At 43.4% G+C, this 15791-nt stretch overlaps 1 protein-coding gene across 5 annotated transcripts in view; it reads right to left on the reverse strand.

The window, feature by feature from the left end:
* The window catches only part of RCBTB1 (RCC1 and BTB domain containing protein 1), a 55475-nt gene extending 41648 nt beyond the window's left edge, over positions 1-13827 (reverse strand). The window contains exons 1-3 of one of the 5 annotated variants that reach the window (XM_034936726.3): positions 13804-13827; positions 12393-13035; positions 7086-7165 (exon numbers count right to left, since the gene is read on the reverse strand). The gene's annotated coding sequence lies outside the window, so the exon portion shown is untranslated. Of the gene's footprint in view, positions 1-7085; positions 7166-12032; positions 12212-12392; positions 13036-13803 lie in introns of those variants that run through there. The other 4 variants (XM_055096786.2, XM_003809817.5, XM_008962106.4 and 1 more) reach the window with 4 other exon arrangements.
* Between the last annotated feature and the right edge of the window lie 1964 nt (positions 13828-15791).

Raw genomic sequence — 15791 nt, forward strand, 5'->3', positions numbered from 1 at the left:
TTCCCCTTTAGAAATTAGATACAATTCCTCATCTTTTTTTTTTTTTTTTGAGATGGAGCTTCGCTCTTGTTGCCCAAGCTGGAGTGCTGTGGCACGATCTTGGCTCACTGCAATCTCCGCCTCCTGGGTTCAAGCAATTCTCCTGCCTCAGCCTCCCAAGTAGCTGGGATTACAGGCGCCCACCATCACGCCCGGCTAATTTTGTATTTTTTTAGTAGAGACGGGGTTTCACCATGTTGGCCAGGCTGGTCTCAAACTCCCGACCTCAAGTGATCCACCTACCTCGGCCTCCCAAAGTGCTGGGATTACAGGCGTGAGCCACCGCACCTGGCCTTCTTTGCATTTTTAAAATATAGTCCCAAATTTCTTTCTTTTTTTTTTTGAGACAGAGCCTCGCTCTGTTGTCCAGTCTGGAGTACACTGGCACCATCTTGGCTCACTGCAAACTCCCCCTCATCAGTTCAAGCAATTCTTGTGCCTCAGCCTCCCGAGTAGCTGGAATTACAGGTGTACACCACCATGCCTAGCTAATCTTTGTATTTTTAGTAGAGAAGGGGTTTCACCATGTTGGCCAGGCTGGTCTCAAACTCCTGACCTCAAGTGATCCACCCACCTCGGCCTCCCAAAGTGCTGGGATTACAGGCGTGAGCCACCACACCTGGCCTTCTTTGTATTTTTAAAATATAGTCCCAAATTTCTTTTTTTGGGGGTGGGGGGTGGACAGAGTCTCGCTCTGTTGCCCAGTCTGGAGTACACTGGCACCATCTTGGCTCACTGCAACCTCCACCTCCCCAGTTCAAGCAATTCTTGTGCCTCAGCCTCCTGAGTGGCTGGGATTACAGGTGTGCACCACCACGCCTGGCTAATTTTTGTATTTTTAGTAGAGACGGGGTTTCACCATGTTAGCCAGGCTGGTCTCAAACTCCTGACCTCAGGTGGTCTGCCCACCTCAGCCTCCCAAAGTGCTGGGATTAGAGGCGTGAGCCACCATGCTCGGCCAGTCCCAAATTTCTATAACAAACACTTTGTGACCAATAAAATGAACAAATATTTCCAATGAAAATAAAAGTTCAATTATTTGAATTATGTTTTACCCCTAGGCTGTTAGAAGTTTTAAGATGTATTCTTGCTTTAGATTCATAACGTAGAGTGGCAGAATGTTTCAGGCAAAATCTGGAAAAATGAATTATTAATATAAAATTAAATGTAGATGGTAGAAATGTAAGATGATACAGCTGCTATAGAAAACCAGATGGTGATTCCTCAAAAAAAAAAAAAAAAAATTAGAATTATATTATCTAGATAAACTCCATTTCTAGCATATAGCCCAAAGAACTGAAAGCAGAGACTTGAACAGATAGTTGTATACCAACGGTCAAAGCAGCATTATTCACAATAGCCAAAATGTGAAAATAATCCAAATATCCATGAACAGATGAATGGATAAACAAAATGTGGTCTACACATACGATAGAATATTATTCACCCTTAGGAGGAAATTCTGATACATACAACAACAGGGATGAACCCTGAAGACATTATGCTAATAAGTTAGACAAATATTGCATGATTCCACTTACATGAGGTACCTAGAACAGTCAAATTCATGGAGACAAAGTAGAATTGTGGGTGCCAGGAGCTGGGGGGAGGTAGGAATGGGGAGTTACTGTTTAATGGGTACAGAGTTTCACTTTGGGGTGATGAAAAAGTTCTAGGCAACAAATATATGAAAAAATATTCAACATCACTAATCATCAGAGAAATCCAAATCAAAACCACAATGAGATACTATCTCACACCAGTCAGAATGGCCATTATCAAAAAGTCAAAAACAAAAGATGTTGGCGAGGCTGTACAGCAGAGGCAACACTATACACTGTTAGTGGGAATGTAAATTAGTTCAGCCACTGTGGAAAGCAGTTTGGAGATTTCTCAAAGAACTTAAAACAGAACTACCATTCAACCCAGGAATCCCAAGACTGGGTATACATCCAAAGGAAAATAAATTGTTCTACCAAAAAAAAAAAAAAAAAATGCACCTGTATGTTCATCACAGCACTATTCACAATAGCAAAGACATGGAATCAACCTAGGTGCCCGTCGACAGTAGATTGGAAAAAGAAAATGTGGTATATATACACCATGGAATACTACACGGCCATAAAAAAGAACAAAATCATGGATGCAGCTAGAGGCCATTATCCTATGTGAATTAACACAGGAACAGAAAACCAAATACCACATGTTGTCACTTAGAAATGGGAACTAAATATAGGGTACACGTGGATATAAAGACAGGAACAATAGACACTGGAGACTACTACAGGGGCAGGGAGGGAGGGGTACACAGGCTAAAAAACTACCTATTGGATACTATGCTCACTACCTGGGTGATGGAATTATTCGTACTCCAAAGCTCAGCATCACACACTATACCCATGTAACAAACCTGCATATGTACTCCCTGAATCTAAAATAAAAGTTGAAATTGGGTCGGGTATGGTGGCTCACGCCTGTAATCCCAGCATTCTGGGAGGCCAAGACGAACAGATCACAAGGTCAGAGATCGAGACCATCCTGGCTAACACGGTGAAACCTCGTCTCTACTAAAAATATGAAAAAATTAGCCGGGTGTGGTGGCGGGCACCAGTAGTCCCAGCTACTCAGGAGGCTGAGGAAGGAGAATGGCATGAACCTGGGAGGCGGAGCTTGCAGTGAGCCAAGATCGCACCACTGCACTCCAGCCTGGGCGACAGGCATCGCAAAAAAAAAAAAAAAAAAAGTTGAGATGATTTTTTTTTAAGTAGTCTAGAGATTGATGGTGGTGATGATTGTACAACAATGTGAATGTACATAATGTGACTAAAATGTGTAATTAAAAATCATTAAAATGGTCAATTTTACACTATATACCTTTTACCCCAATTTTTTAAAATCAAATAATCATCCTGTGGGCTTTTATCAAGACTGCATTAATAAACTCAAAGATACATTTTTAAAATTAAATATAGAAAGGTTTCAGTCCTAAAAAATGTGTTTGGAAAAGTAAAATCATACTGTTTTAATCATGTCTTGAGAATATAAGTTCAGATTAGGGAAATTCTCAACGGAGCATTTATAAAAGAAATATAGCCTTCTTAGAATTTTCCAGTGCATACGGCAATTTAAACCAGACCAAACAAATTGCTAAGATGACAGGTCCTTCCAGGGCTTGTCATCTTGATAATTATAAAAATGATGAGCTGTAATTAGAATGTCAGTCATCTTTAAATAGTTACTTCTGAAGTACCTCACTAAGATAGTAATTTTTTTGCAAGCCTTCCATATTTTATTTAGGAAATACTTTCTGAAAAACAATACTAATGTGTTGCAGCCTGAATTACCACTCATTATGAGTTATTATTAGGTGAATCAATGACTTTTCTTTTTTTACTGTATAAAGATAAAACAAGGGTGCAAGGAAAGAAAAGAGGAACGCAAAAATGCAAGCAGAGGTAGAAAGAGTGTAATGTCCTTAAAGATAATATGCCAACCCACTTGGCTCTTCGTATTTTCTCTGGCACTTGAAAATACATCCTGTATCCTCACTGCACTTATCCTACGTCCATTAGTCCTACAGATCAATATCCCATTCCCTGGGATGGCTTATCCTAGCTATTGGCACTGTCCCTCAGAGAACTTGTGGCATGAGGAAGAAAAGGTTATTTTACTTTATACTCTGAAAGCAAATTCAGTCAGGACAAACACAGGCCTTCCAATTTTAGAAATCTACATTTAGAACTGGAAGGCTGAAGGAGTAATGTAGCAACTAATCTTTTAATTCCCCTAAGAGCACATTTATTTTACTTTCCCCAAGGAACAAATATTAAGGAAAGGTTAATTTTATTTTAGTTTATTTTACTGATCTAGCAAAAATATATTTCAACATGCTTATGGAGATTTTAAAAACAACAGGAAATGGAAAGAAATGGTACAGGAAAGCTGGTTTTGATGAAATAATGTTCTCAATATTAAACAACAGTGGAAATTTAGGGTTGATCTGTAAGCACATGGCTTCCACACAGACCTCAACTAACCAGAATGTATTTGTTTGGGCTAGTTTAAATTGCTGTATGTACTGGCTTTTAAATGCCACCAATAGGGTATTCTACCTTTAGATCTGGCTTCTACTGACCTTAGAGCTAAGGAAAAGAGTGGGAAAAGAGTAAGCAATCCTTCAGCATTGGCTAGCACCAAGATTCTGACGCTTCTGGTGTCATTTTAGAAGGATGAAATGAGTTTGTGTCATTCTTTATTATGGAAGCTGATAGCCAGAGGAAACTGGAAGGGCTCTGAATGTTGGAACAATCATTTTAAGTAGCCTAAACATTCTTCAGCATACAAGCTACAGCAAGCTTTAAACTACTCAAAACAGCAACTTCTAATATGCAAAATGATATTTTTAATTGCAAAAACTTTGAATTAAAGCATTTACACATACACTGAAAATTCCTAATAGAGGTTTCTCTATTTTTGTAAACTGAATGGGTGATGATTTTACTTATTGGTTTAAGTTGCTAAGCTGTCTTACGAAAAAAATTTATTTATAGTTAATGAGCTAGTGATAAAATCTAAAGGGCCTTGGAAAAAAGTACTATTGTATGCTAATGTGAACAAAATCCAGTTGTCCCTCAGTATCCATGGGGGACCGGTTCCAGGACCTCCTGCAGATACTAAAATCCACAGATGCTCAAGTCCCTGATAGAAAATGGCATAGTATTTGCACATAACCTACACACATCCTCCCATATACTTTAAATAATCTCCAGATTACTTATAATACCTAATACAATGTAAATGCTTGGTAAATAGTTGTTAACGCTTATTGCTTGGGGAATAATGACAAGAAAAAAATACTCTACATGTTCAATACAAATGCAATTTTTAATATTTGCAATTTGAGGTTGGTTGAATCCACAGATGTGGAATCCATGGATACAGAGAGCTGACTTTAATAGCATACATTAATTCTTCTTCTGCAATGACCCCAGATACCAAGAATGCCAGGGACATCATAAAGAATACAATCATGGTCTCTGCCTCTGAGGAACTGAAGGTCTAATGGAAAGTCAGATCCTAAGTAAGTGGAAAACTAGAATGCAAATACAACTGGAATAATTCAAGGAAACGAATGTACCATGCAAGTATATGGTCCATGTGACATGTTAATATGTCAAATGGGAAATAATTATGTGCAAACTAGTGACAACTATATAAAAATTGTATATAACAGAAAACAATTACACGAAATCCCAGAAACCAAATTCTCCATATTCCAGCAGATGATAAAATGTGAGCCCTTCCTCAGTGAAGATCATCCAGTTTCCTAGAAGAACAAGTGTTCTTCATAGCCTTCTTCCTTTTTTAGCAATAAATGTTCCCATTTGAGCACAAAAGATTGAAGGGTATGACAATCTTTATTTCTGAATCCATTTAATTCCAGAAAAACATTCAAATAAGAGAGCTCTATGGTTTGGGGTAAACTTTGGTATACAACATTACAACTTATGTCTTCCATCTATGCTACAGCAAAAGCAATTCAAAAACCCTCTCAAGGTACAAACAGCCAAATGTTACTCTTACCAATTTCTTACATATAATTCTGATGGGCTTTTTGTGACTGAGCAAATGCTCAGTCTCATTGAGATACCAAATGTATTTCCCAGGTCCAGATAAGCCTCTAAGAATCAGCCTCAAACATTTTTAAATAAAAATAAAACTTAAAACCATTTCACCCACTCTATGGTATAAGGGCTGCAAATCACAGGCAAAGTTTCGAAGATGTGCTGAGACACTAATATGTTATTGCCCCAGCTGCTAGAACAGCTGTCATCCACTTCTCTCTTCTGCAAACACACAGTACTACAAGAATGAAAGGGAAGCCGGGCGTGGTGGCTCACACCTGTAATCCCAGCACTTTGGGAGGCCGAGGCAGGCGGATCACAAGGTCAGGAGATCAAGACCATCCTGGCTAACACAGCGAAACCCCGTCTCTACTAAAAATACTAAAAAATTAGCCGGGCCTGGTGGTGGGCGCCTGTAGTCCCAGCTACTCCGGAGGCTGAGGCAGGAGAATGGCGTGAGCCCGGGAGGCACAGCTTGCAGTGAACCGAGATGGTGCCACTGCACTCCAGCTTGGGTGACAGAGCGAGACTTGTCTCAGAAAAAAAAAAAAAAGAATGAAAGGGAAAGGAAGAATGCCCTGAATGCCTGACTAAGGAGTCTGAGAATGTAGCCTTCTCCCAAAGTAGTTTGTCATCCTTCAAGCTGAAGCCACCTGTACAGGTGAGTGAAGATAATACCCCCATCTTCATTTAGAGAACAGTATGACTAGTGTTTTAGAATTCTCTAACTGATTGTGCCTACCCTTTGTTTCATAAGTTTTGTTCAAATTCATCACTAATTTTAGAGGAAAATGTAAGTTCCTACAACTGTCATTTCCCAACCACTAATAAGTTATTTGACTTGAAGCACAATTTGCAATAATGGCCTCTGTAAGCATTTCTTTAGTCCCATCATCCAAGGGGCTGCTTTCATCCCATTCATTTCATCTCGTCTCACTTCTAACCTGAGCCATGTGCTCGAAAAGCAAACGAACCAAGTGGCAATAGCATTAGCAGTGAAAAAAATAACATATCTAGGGTTGTGCAGCTGACTGAGATCTTATAAAAGTATTGCTTTTATAGGATACTGTTGTTTTCAAAAGGAAACCAGAAAAGAAATATCGATGATTAGAAATAACGTTTTTTCTGTAAGTTTGTTCTTTGTTAAACCAAACAAACAGGTGTCACAAAACAGAACAAAAAAACCAATGATGGGTCAAAGTTTAAAGAAATGGATAGATGGCTGGGTGAAGTGGCTCACACCTGTAATCCCAGCATTTTGGGAGGCGAAGGCAGGAGGATCACTTGAACCCAGGACTTCAAGACCAGCCTGGGCAACATGGCGAGACTCCATTTCCTTAAAAATAAAAAGATTAGCCAGTCATAATGGTGTGCGCCTGTAGTTAGTCCCAGCTACTCAAGAGGCTGAGGTAGGAGGATCACCTGAGTCCAGGAGGTTGAGGCTGCAGTGAGCCGTGTTCACACCACTGTATTCCAGTCTGGGCAAGAGAGCAAGATCCTGTCTGAAAAAGAAAAAAGAAATGGATAAAACATAATACTTCATTTTATTTTCCAAATGAATTCAAGGTTGGAATTGGTGGGTCAAATTCAAATCTAAATATGGTTTCATGAATCTTTCTCATGTGGATATTCCAAAAGTGATTTCATCTATTAGTCCCCAGTTGTATGAAAAGTATCAACTGTACCCTGCAATGACCTAAAGCCAAACTGAAATTCCAGCAATGGACTGGCAGAACCATACACTATTAATTCAATAAATTTTCTTAGGTAAACAGGACACAGAGCCAACACCAACAGAAATTACATGGGGTGGGGGGATCTAGACACATAAACAGATGCTCACAACAGTGTGGCTGGTCAGATGCTGTGGAGGCAACAGAATTGGGAAGTATGCTTCAGCTACCTAAAGAGAAGCAGGCGCCTGCAACAGTGAGCACTCATGCCAGGTAAGGCTCTGGTGGAGGAACTGAAAGAAAGTCAGCATGGCTGCAGCCAAACAACTCAGGCTTTATCCTAAGAGCACCAGGTAATCCCTGAAGGGTCTTAAGCAGGGAAGTGGCATAAACAGATGTAGGTCTATGAAAGATTACTTTGGCTGACCACAGAGACATGAGACGACAAAGGAGTGCTTAGAGGAAGTCCAGATGGCTATGGTAAGCCAGAAAAGAAGGGATTGAAGCCCACGCCAGGGAAATGGAGAAAACTGAACAAGAAGGAAAATCAAGAAGATTCTGCAACTGGCTGAATGGGACAAGGAGCACTGGATAAGCAGAAAGGCAGAGCCGAAGATCACAGGCAGACGCTGAGCTTGAGTGAGAGAGAACTGTGCTGCCACTCACTACAGCAGAAAGCACAGCAGGCCTCAGGGGTGATGAGTCCTACTATGGACATTTGTGCCAGGTACCTGTGGGATATTAAAGCGGACAAGTCCCAACAGATGGATTTAGAAATCTGAAGCTCAAGAAAGGTCTGGATTGGAGATTTGGAAATCTGGCATGAAATCACCCAGGAAAAAAGCAAGTGGAATAAGGAGAGCAGAGTACCTTAAGAAGAACTCTAAGAAACTCCAACGGGAAAGGGACAGGGAGTACCCCCTAGAAGGGACTGTGAAGGAAGAGGTAGACCAAGAGGAAAACCAGGAGACAGAGTGTCACAGAGATCTGGGGACTTGAGCATCACAGGCAAGAGGCATGCTAGTGTCGAATGCTGCTGAGACACCAAACGAGGGAAGGGTGGAGAAACTTCCATTGGATTTAACAAGGAGAATTATCAGTGACCTTAACAAGAACAGTTTCACTGAGGTTGTGGGTGGAAGAGGCCAGGTTGCAGCAGGTTGAGGTATATGTGAAAGGTGAAGAAAAGGAAACCATGAGTATAAACAACTTGCTCAAGAAATTTCACTCTGAAGGAAAAATGAGAAATCGCATAGTAATCACAGAATGTGATGGAGTTGCAGGACGTTTTCTGTTAACCTTTTTAATGTAAACATTGTTAGAGGCTTGAACATGTTTGAGTTAATGGGAAGGAGCCAGTAGAAACATCAAAGAGGAGAGGATATAACAACTCAATGGGCCTTAAGAAAGTAGCAGGGAATGGGATCTGAAGCAGAAGTGCAACAGAAGCGCCGGGCGCAGTGGCTCATGCCTGTAATCCCAGCACTTTGGGAGGCCGAGGCAGGTGGATCATCTGATGTCAGGAGTTCGAGACCGGCCTGGCCAACATGGTGAAACCCCATCTCTATTAAAAATACAAAAATTAGCTGGGCATAGTGGTGGGTGCCTGTAATCGCAGCTACTCAGGACCCTGAGGCAGGAGAATCGCTTGAACTCGGGAGACGGAGGTTGCAGTGAGCCAAGATCACACCACTGCACTCCAGCCCGGGCAACAAAAGCAAAATTCTGTCTCTAAATAAATAAATAAATAAATAAATGCAAGAGAAACTGTAGAAAGGAGCAAGTCTTCCTTTTCTTCCTTCCACAAGAGGAGGAGGAAAGGGTGAATGTGAATGAAAGCCAGTTTAAAGGTTAGGAATCCAGATGCTGGAGACATACTCATTCTCTCATTCTCATTCTCTCTCCCCGCTGAGTCTCCATTTTACATGCCCACCGGCAATGTACAACAGTGCTGCTTTCTCCAGTATTTACTGTCTTTTGTATTATACCCATCCTAGTGGATGGGAGGTGGTATCTCGTGGTTTTGATTGGCATTTGGAGACCATTCTCTTCTGAGGTCACCTATTTTTCCCTATGAAGAAAGAGTTAGGCTTTTTGCTAAGAGTAAGAGGGGAGGTAGCAATAAACAGTGGAGTGGAGGCCGGGTGTGGTTGCTCACGCCTGTAATCCCAACATTTTGGGAGGCCAAGGCGGGAGGACTGCTTGAGGCTAGGTGTTCAAGACCAGCCTGGGCAACATAGGGAGACCCTGTCTCTACAAAAAATAAAAAAATTAGTCGAATGTGGTGGTGCGCACCTGTGGTCCCAGCTACTTGGGAGTGGGGAGGATCACTTGAGCCTGGGAGTTTGAGGCTGCAGTGAGCTATGATCACATGGCACACTGTACTCCAGACTGGGTGACATAGTGAGACCCTGTCTCAAAAAAAAAAAAAGTGGAGTGGAGCAATTGGGGGTAAAATGGTGAAGTCTGAAGCAGTCACCAGGGAGGATGGGAAAGAGCACTGAGCAGAGAAACCTAGCAGGATGGTAAGACCAAGCCCAGAGAAAGCTGGAGACCGTAAGTCTTTAGAGGTACCCATCTGGTCTCCTCTGTGAGCTTTTCTACCCCAGGAAAGAAGTGTGCTTTTGTGTGTGTGTGTGTGTGTGTGTGTGTGTGTGTGTGTGTGTGTTTTAAATGTGATCTAACACACAGTTGACTTATATAATTATTTCATTAACTGATCTCCTCTACTAAGTCTATTCTGGCTAAATTCAGACAACACTCATCATACCCCTCTTGTGCATTCTTCAGCACGTACACAACATGTACTTTTTTTTTTTGAGATGGAGTCTCACTGTGTCGCCCAGGCTGGAGTGCAGTGGCACAATCTCGGCTCACTGCAACCTCTGCCTCCCCAGGTCAGGTAATTCTCGTACCTCAGCCTCCTGAGTAGCTGGGACTACAGGCGCACACCACCACGCCCAGCTAATTTTTTGTATTTTTAGTAGAAACGGGGTTTCACCATGTTGGCCAAGCTGGTCTTGAACTCCTGGCCTCGTGTAATCTGTCGCCTCAATCTCCCAAAATGCTGGGATTACAGATGTAAGCCACTGCGCCTGGCCAATATGTAACATTTTTAACTTTTTGTAAAACCAGAGAATATTTTGAAATGTGTCCGAATGCCCTGCCTAGATTCTAGACTCTGTGAGGCCCCAGCCTCCTTTCCTATGCATGACTTACTGTTTAATGTAGTACACACAGAAGGAATATCATCATCATAATAAAGGTCCTCACTTTCCTTCACAGTTTCATCTACCCCACAATGACTCCCAGGAAAAGGAGGGTACTCTTTCAGACTTCCCAGCTCCCGTGTATTAGGTGGAGCCAAGTTCTTGCTGCAGCATACGGGCACGCTTTAAAATTTTCAAATAATTTTTTAAAAGCTACAAGCTTGACAGCTTTGGGTTTTTATGGCTACTTGTTTTCTGAAGTTCACAGAACTTTATCATTTGGATCACACACTTAAAAAAATCACTTGCAAAAATTCTCTTTAAAGATGAATATGCTTCCTCTTCAAGAGAAACAGACTAGCGGGTAGAAGAAAAAGGACCCGTCTAGAGTATTAATAAATAGACTGATATTCACACAATGGATTAAATGGATTAAAGTCCATCCCACAGATGAACTGTTATATTAATAGAATCCAAATATACAGTTACATCCTCGACCCTGAAAGCAGTTTAAACGGGTGAAATTCACCCAGTGCTCACTTGAAATGAGTACTCTAAAGTTTAAAGCACCTATAAACTGCCCTCAGGATTCAATCATTTTTCCATTCCTTCCGGCATTATATACTTTGATGTTTTAATGTTATTAGCCCACAATACACACCAGTTTCAGAAACTCAGTTTTTGTCCTCTAAGGGCTTTTAGTCCTCCCAAAAAAAGAATAGGGCAAAAGCAAGGAAGATCATGAATCTGGTTTTCTAAAAGCATTATTACAAGACTGCTTTATAAAATTGTAATCCCCAGCTGCAGAGTTCCGCAGATGGCTTGAAAGTGTCTTACATGCAAATAAATAAAAACAAAAGGCCACTTATGCGAGCAGAACACAGCGTGCTCGATAGTCATCTTAAACCGAGCAGGTAGGTACTTTATCAGAGGCAGACAAGGGAAACGTCACTTATTTAGAGTTCACCGCACGCCTGGATAAAGGTCCTCACTAACAAAATCCCTGCCTTTGTGGATTCTGTGTCGGAAAGGGAAACGATAAAGAATACGGTTTGTGACAGCACTACTCTCAGGAGACGAAGGAGAGATGCTAAGATCTTGGGAAGGAGAGAGAGCAGGAAGAGTCGGAGGGGAGATCTCTCAGTAAAACGGCACCCACAGCAGTCAGACTTCAGCTACGAGCAAAATCGAGTCCGTGCACCTCAAAAAAGAGAGGGAGGCAGGGAAAACTTTCCCTCGCCTCTCCCCATCCTTCCCTCCTCCTCGCAGGAGAGCACATTAGCTGAGGTGCTGGCGGGGCCGGGCCGGGGACCCCATCCCTCGCCCCGGACGCAGCGCCCGCAGGGACTGCCCGGGAGCCCGAGCGAGGGAGGCGGGAGGTACAGGAGTAACGGGGCACACCCGGCCCGGCCTGCGGGGAAGGGAAGCAGGGGCAGGGCCGAGGGGGAAGAGGCCTCCGCGAGCTCGACCCCGCGCCCACACGCTACCTGCGAGGTTAGCTGCTGCCGCGCCGTCCCGCGGGACCGCAGGGATCTCCGAAGCTCCGATGGGCGCAGAAGTGCGAGCGAGCGGCGGTGCCCACAGGCAGCGAAGAGGAGGAGCGCCAGGGCGCCGGGCCCGCCGGGTCACGTGGCCCCGGCCGCCTCACGTGACCCGGTGCAGCGCGCGCCCGGGACGCTACCCAGCCGAGCATCCCGCACCGCCCCGGCCCCGGCCCCGGCCGAAACCCTGCTCTTCGGGCCCTAGAACCCGACTTCTTTAGAAGCCTATTGGCCGTCTGAGGCCCGCCCCGAGGCCCTGCCACTGGAATGTCCCCATGAAATCCGGTGGCTGCTGCCGGGACTTACAGGCTTTTGTGTCTGAGGAACCAGGAACGCGCGAGGCACGGGCTCCTGCTCTGCTCCCCGAGATGGCTTGGCTGTGGGTAGGGTCGGCCTACCACCGCAGAGACCTAGGACGGAAAAGCGACCGAGAAACTTGGCTCCCTGCCCACTCTAGAGCGCGTCTGGCCCCGGGGCACCACCCAGGTGGTGCTGCCTGGGAGGAAAGGCGGCGGAGCTGGGACTAGTTTGTTTTTACTGGAGACGCGCCTCCCTCCCTCCCCGCCCCTCACTTCCTGATAGAAAGTACCTGAGGCAGGCCAGGGACTAGGGAAGGTGGCAGCTGGACAAAGGTATGAAGGAAGGACGAGATGAGGCACAGGTCCTGGTATTGGAGAGAGGCAGAGGTACCTCGGAAGCATGCCATAGAGGTTAGACCGGACCTAAGAGGGCATCTGGTCCAACCGGATTCGTGTTACCAGCGAGTAAACTGAGGCCAGGAGAGGGACTGCTACGAGCTGCTCCAGCCTATCACCTATAAAGACTACAGTCCCTTTGTAAAATACCATACAGCTCTCGGAGAACTCCCAGTTGGCGCTGCAGGATAAAATCCAAACTTGTTGGCATAGCATTCCAGCCACTTTTTCACTTACCTTTCCCATTTGAGCTCCTAGGAATAAACAGAAAAACATTTCATTTTCTAAATATCACCAGATAACTTCACTTTTGGTAACTTGAATTATTAAAAAAGTCCTACCGTCCCTCATCTCTTGCCACTTCCCCAACATTACTCGAGGCTCTGGCTACAAATAATTTGTTTTCCTTGACTACTCAACTTTCTTTGGATTATTTACTTTTTCTCTAAGTTTCTTTACTCCTTTTTGCTTTGTTCATTCTTTTGTCTGTATCTGAAATGTCCTGAATCACCACCTCCCCCACTTAAAGAAAACCAGGGCCAATGATTAAAAAAAAAAAAAAGGTATTAAGAAACTAATGCAATAAGAGAATTGAGCTTAGTTCTGTATCTATTCTGAGGTCTCGCTCCTGTTGCACTAGTTCCTGAATAAAATGTTTTTACCACTTCAACTACTGTTTGGCTCTGGTTTTCTTCAACAGCCTCCAAAGTACACATCAGTTTCCTACTCATCTTTCAAAATCCAGGTCAAATACCGCCTACTCTTGTCTTCCCAGCATCCTCTTCCCTGATTTTTTAGCAACTGAAGTTCATCGAGACAGTGTCAGCTGCAACTTCTTCCCTGATTTCCAGAATACTATATATATTCTGATACACCTCACACTGCCCAGAAATAGACTGCACATTTGCTGTAAAAGGTGAATTGTCTATTGCTGTCTTCTCCCTTAGATTATAAACTCTTTGAAACAGGATTCTTCTGGGTTTAGAACAGCGCCTGGTATGTGATAGACCCTTAATACTCACTGAATGAAGTGGCTTGCCCAAAGTAGTGGCAGTTGAGTGAATTTACTAGAAGAGGCCTGTTTTGCTCAGAGAAATTAAAATCAGTTTCTTTTGGTTGCAACCCGATCAAAAGAACTTGTGTAAACATGTCTGAGAGAAAAACGAGGGCATGGGGTGTGAGTAATCAAATATGTCCTGAGCCCTCACTGCTTATGTGTCAGATGCCATACTTGGAGCATCTTGGAGGATTAAAAGCTGAATGAGACATGGTTGCTGATAAGGAATGTGTAGTCTGGTTCATTATTCCAGTACAGGGTGAAAAGTATTATGATACAAGGTGCTAAGTGAACACAAACCAGGGACCACAAATCAGGGAGTCAGGGAGAAACTTTGTGAGAAGGTCAGTTGGACAGGAAGTAGATAAGAAGAAAGAAAAAGACATTCCAGGAGAGAGCAATGTGTTCAAAAGTAGTGACACATGAAACAGTACTATTTGTTTAGGAAAAAACAAACAGGTAGGTGCAGTGGCTCACACCTGTAATCCCAGGCCAAGGCAGGCAAATCACTTGAGGTCAAGAGTTCAAGACCAGCCTGGCCAACTTTGGAAAACCCTGTCTCTACTAGAAATACAAAAATTAGCCAGCTGTGGTGGCATGTGCCTGTAATCCCAGCTACTTGAGAGGCTGAGGCACAAAAATCACTTGAACCCAGGAGGCAGAGGTTGTAGTGAGCCAAGATCGCATCACTGCATTCCAGCCTGGGTGACAGAGTGAGACTCTGTCTCAAAAAAACAAAAACAAGTAACCCTATATTGATGCCTTGATGACTTCATTCACATCTAGGATAAAGGAAACCAAATTAGGTTAATTTTAATATACTTGAAAGAATGACATATTTACTGGTATTGGTGTTATTTATTGTATTGAATAACTTTCTATCAGGCACATCATAGGCTCTGCATCTAAAATTGGCCTAGGCCAGGCACAGTGGCTCACGCCTATAATCCCAATGCTTTGGGAGGCCAAGGTAGGTGGATTGCTTGAGCCCAGGAGTTCAAGACCAGCCTGGACAACATAGCAAGACGCTGTCCCTATAAATAAATAAGAATAAAACTGGCTTGGACTAACGCGAGGTGATTTTTTACCTTTTTTTCCAGCCTCAAAAGCTTTCTATGATTATTATGTAAAAATACCAAAATTACTTGTTCCAAAGAAGATGATTTTTTTTATTTTTTGAGACAGTGTCTTGCTCTGTTGCTCAAGCTGTACTGCAGTGGCATGATCATAACTCACTGCAGCTTCAACCTCCATGGGCTCAAGTGATCTTCCCACCTCAGCACCTCAGCCTCCTGAGTAGCTAGGACCACAGGTGAGGGCCATCAGGCTGGGCTAATTTATATTTTCTGCGGAGACGGGGTTTGCCATGTTGGCCAGCCTGGTCTCGAACTCCTGAGCTCAAGCAGTTTGCCTACCTCAGTCTCTCAAAGTGCCAAGATTACAGGTGTGAGCCACCATGCCTGGCCCCAAAGAAGATTATTTTAGAGCACTCCAAACCTTTCCTATAGAGCAAAATAATTCAATTAACAGGTAGTACTTTAAGACAGAAACTGGGCTTAACCTCCAGCATGTGAAAAGGGAGAACCACTCCACTTAATGCTAACACATGATTACGTTGGGAAAAGTACCTGTCAAGAACCTAATAAAATATCATAAGGTTTGTCCGGACATGGTGGCTCACGCCTGTAATCCCAGCACTTTGGGAGGCCAAGGCAGGTAGATCACTTGAGGTCAGGAGTTTGAAACCAGCCTGGCCAACCTGGTGAAACCCTGTCTCTACTAAAAATATGAAAGTTAGCTGGGTGTGGTGGTGGGCACCTGTAATCCCAGCTACTCAGGAGGCTGAGGTGGGAGAATCACTTGAACCCTGGAAGCAGAGATTGCAGTGAGTCGAGATCATGCCACTGCACTCCAGCCTGGGCAACAGAGTAAGAGTCCATCTCAAAAATAAAA

This window comes from Pan paniscus, chromosome 14, assembly GCF_029289425.2.
Source record: "Pan paniscus chromosome 14, NHGRI_mPanPan1-v2.0_pri, whole genome shotgun sequence".
Lineage (NCBI taxonomy): Eukaryota > Metazoa > Chordata > Mammalia > Primates > Hominidae > Pan > Pan paniscus.